The sequence below is a fragment of the Octopus bimaculoides genome, chromosome 9 (genome assembly GCF_001194135.2).
Source record: "Octopus bimaculoides isolate UCB-OBI-ISO-001 chromosome 9, ASM119413v2, whole genome shotgun sequence".
Taxonomy (NCBI): Eukaryota; Metazoa; Mollusca; class Cephalopoda; order Octopoda; family Octopodidae; genus Octopus; species Octopus bimaculoides.
In genome coordinates, this window is record NC_068989.1 from 3,596,098 (window position 1) to 3,600,418 (window position 4,321).

Genomic DNA, 4,321 nt, shown 5'->3' on the forward strand with positions numbered 1-4,321 from the left:
TATATATATATATATATATATATATATATATATATATATGTATGAATGTATGTATGTATGTACGTCTGTGTGTGTACAAAATGAACCACAGGCTTCCACACAGTTTCCGTCTACGAAATTCACGCGGTTGCAAAGCAAAGCGAGCTTCCTAACCACACAGTTATTCTTTATATCAGAGCGAAATTTTGCATCCAGGTCAATAAACTGTTGAGCCAACAAGGACACAGGAGTATTGTCTAGACAGTCACTGATTGGTTAAAATCTGTCGTAGAAGGCATGTCTCTTAAATGTCAAAGTTATGTAGCCAAAGTTAATAAATTTCGCTGATGGAAAAAATTCCAAATAACAGCAAAACTAACGACAATGCTATAAACTATTCAGAAATATATCCCAGTAGGTGCTTATGTGTATTTGAATACTGGTGAATCTCTATGTGTTACAAGTATAGACACACGTGTATTTTATTTGTATTTTACCTGTTGCTTGTTTCGCTCATTAGACTGCGGCCTTGCTGGGGCAACGCCTTGAGGAGTTTTTGTTGAATGAAACAACTCCCAGAACTTTTTGTTTATTTTAAGCCTGGTTTACGGAGACGTAAACACGCCAACACCGGTTGTCAAGCGGTGGTGGGGGACAAACACAAATACGAAGACAACACCCCCACACACAGATATACATATACGACGGTCTTCTTACAGTTTCCGTCTACCAAATCCACTCACAAGGGTTTCGTCGTCCCGAGGCTATAGTGAAAGACATTTTCCCAAGGTGCTAAGCAGTGAGACTGAACTCGGAACCATTTGGTTGAGAAGCAAATTTCTTCTCACACAGTCAACGAAAGACGGCGAGTTGGCAGAATCGTTAGCGCGCTGGACGAAATGCTTAGCGGTATTTCGCCCGTCGCTACGTTATGGGTTCAAATTCCGCCGGGGTCGACTTTGCCTTTCCTCCTTACGGGATCGATAAATTAAGCACCAGTTACGCCACTTGCACGTTAATTACACGAGCAGGCTGTTCCGTTGATCGGATCAACTGGAACCCACGTAGTCGTAACCGACGGAGTGCCATGACCCCCACTACACATACAACAGGCTTGCCTAAAGTTTCCCTCTACCAAACCAACTCGCAAGGCATTGGTCTACCCTGGGCTCCAGTGGAAGGAACTTGCTTATGATGTCGCTAAGCAGGTGGTTGCAAAGCGGGCTTATTAACCACTCACCTGTGCCTATTTAAACATATTTAGGTGTGTCTCATGCTTTATCGATGTTTTCTTCGTAATTCTATTCTACAAAAATGTGTAAATTATTTGCGAAATGATTGCCCTGTTTTGAATCTTTTGTATTTCAATTTATTGGTATCCATCATTTTCCTATAAGTGCTTTCGTATACCACAAACAAAAGCCGTAAAAAGGCCAACATGACAAACAATAAGCTGGCAAATAATCCATGAAAGCAGTTCCCTGCTTTGTGTTTTATATTCCTGGATCGAGCGTTGCGCTTTGTTCTTGAGCAAGACACTTCATTTCACGTTGCTTCAGTCTGCTCAGCTATAAAAGAGAAATTCTGCAACGAGCTGGCATCCCGTCCAGGGGATTGTTGTGATCTCCGTCAATTACGTGTCAGGAAAACCGGACCCGAGACAATAATGTTCAGGCGTTGAAAATGATGATGATGATGATGTTGATGATGATAGGGATTTACACTCACACACACATACTCACGGGTATATGTCTCCAGGTAATAAACTGAATGGCTAAAGTCTTCAGTTATTTTGTGTTTATTCAGAATTAATAGGTGTATAGAGAAATTTCCACAAAGATGACCTTTGGATTTGTGTTTGCAAACATTTCTTTCATCCTAAACCTTACACATTTCCATATTAGATTCAGATGCTTTATACTTTACGCTCACAATTGCCTTTTTCTTCCTCTCTATACACATCTATTGTAATACATTGAAGAACATCAGCAGCAGCTGTTGCCATGTTTCCTAACACCTTATAATTAAAGCTTTTATGCACGAACAAAAGCCACACTCTTTCCAATCTTGTTCTTCATGCTCCTATAAGTTAATCTCTGTCCATTCAATTCAACATCTTCACCTTTCCTAGATTTGATCCTTTTCTTTGATATCGCTTTTATATCGAAAGGTTTCTTGAACTGCCTTAAATATTAAGAGATGTTACCGAAGTTGGCATAAAAAGCTTCTGTTATTAAACTAGATAATTGATATTTTACGACTTCTTCAACCTTCATGTTGAACAACAACCATTGTTGATATTACTGATGAAATTATTTTCCAGATCGATATTATTTTCTATATCCAATATTTTATAATCTAAATATTCGAAAGTTTTTAAACTCATTTTCCCATACTCTGCAATCCTTGTTATTTGATGTTCATGATTAACTCCATACGGAGATGATTGACCTTTCTTAGAACAAGCCATGCTTGTATGTAATATATATATTTATTCCCTTTGAGAATATTTCTTACCTTAATGCGCTGATTTTTTGACTGCGTTAGTATTAGTCCAATTTCTTAACATTTCTAACGATTGGTACATTAACCTCTTCTGATGTTTTGTCAAGTGTTATAAAAATTCTGCAGTTTATTGTCTTTATATGTTCTATCTTCTGCATTCTCAGAAATCGAACGTTCCTGGCGATGACCTCGCTTTTATCAAAAGCTCATTTAAGATGACATCTGACCCCGACGACTATTTTTCCTTGCTCGAGAAGCGCCGGTTTGTTCCTTATCTTTTCAAACTTTATTATTCATTGCATGTTTACACTATTGTTTTCTTTTCAGAAAGAGGTTAATATGCACCGATATACTATTTTTGGTAAATATAAAAAAACACACACACACACACGGGTATATTAGAAGCACCCTAATTTCAGCAACAAATATCAAGGAAAAAAGTGTAGTTTATGGGAAATCCAACTTTGGAGATAGGACCTGGGACAACTTTCTTGAGACTTCTTTTTGTAAAAGTGCATCTTATAATCCCTCAAATACTCTAAGTTATTTATCTTTCTTACCCCTTAATTTTCTGAAAAACCCTTATCTGATTTCGTTTGGGGTTCAAGTCCTGTTCTCTGGTCGCTTTGGTCTTTGTTATCTCCATAGAGACCGATAGAATAAGTACTAGGCTTACAAAGAATAAGCTCTGGGGTCGATTTTCTCGACTAAAGGCGGTGCTCCAGTATGGCCGCAGTCAAATGACTGAAACAAGTAAAAGAGTAAAAGGGTAATCATATATAACGTCAAAAGCAATTTATGGAAAGAGAAGGAGGAGAAAGAAGAAAGAAATTAGCAGAAAATTAAAAGTGGAGAAATATGGTGCGAGAGGTGAATAGGAATAAAGATTAAAGACATGGAAAAAGATATATTTAGTAGTGAGGGTGTAGACTGTTAGTTGTAATCGAATGCACGAGGTGAAATATATAGACATATTTACTTCCTCTAAATAATTCTATTTTCCATGTCTTTAATCTTTACTCCTATTCACGTATCGCACCATATTTCTCCACATTTAATTTTCTCCTAATTTTTTTCTTCCTCCTCCTCTTTCTCTTTCTATAAATTGCCTTTGACGTTGTATATATTAACGGTTTTTTAAAAAAATAACGTACCAGCATTCCCTTCATGCAGAAATCACATTTGGTTAAAATGTCTTATTGATGCATTTTGTTTCTTTTTTCTTTTTACCTGATGAGAAGATTGCATTGTTTTACATCATTTTATTCCTTCTGGAATAATACCAATGGTTTCTTCGAAACATATGTCGGAAGTATAAAGATTTGAAAAACACCTGCGTTTAACTCCATTTATTTAGTTATCTATGTTATATATATACACACACATACATATATATAAATTTTAAATATCATAGCAATACAATACTATCACTTTCCAGCCAAATAAAGCAGAGTAAAGGTAGAATTATATATAAGAAGTAGTGCTACAACAAGGCACCAATTTTTGCTGGAAATAGCAGTCGATAACGATACGACGCTATGTAAAGCTTCACTGAAATGTATACTGGCAAAGATTTATGCGGGCAGCGCACTTAAAAAAGTTTCGTCTTATCTCTGGGAAGAACATCGCAAAAATGGACAACCTAGAATGTATAATCTAACAGACAACATAAATATATAAATAAATTTCATTCTTGTTTGTCCATTTTTGCGATGTTCTTCCAAGAGGTAAGACGAAAATTTGTAAAGTTCGCTGCCCGCGTACACCTTTGCTAGTATACATTCTAGCAAACATTGGTGTATTGTTGTACCAATATTTCTTATTTGCACACACACAC

At 36.5% G+C, this 4,321-nt stretch overlaps 1 long non-coding RNA gene across 1 annotated transcript in view; it reads left to right on the plus strand.

The window, feature by feature from the left end:
* LOC128248686 (uncharacterized) overlaps window positions 1–4,321 on the plus strand; it is a 62,648-nt gene that overhangs the window by 51,805 nt on the left and 6,522 nt on the right. The window contains exon 2 of the long non-coding RNA XR_008264843.1: window positions 2,649–2,746. This is a non-coding gene — a long non-coding RNA (uncharacterized LOC128248686). The remainder of the gene's footprint in view (window positions 1–2,648; window positions 2,747–4,321) is intronic.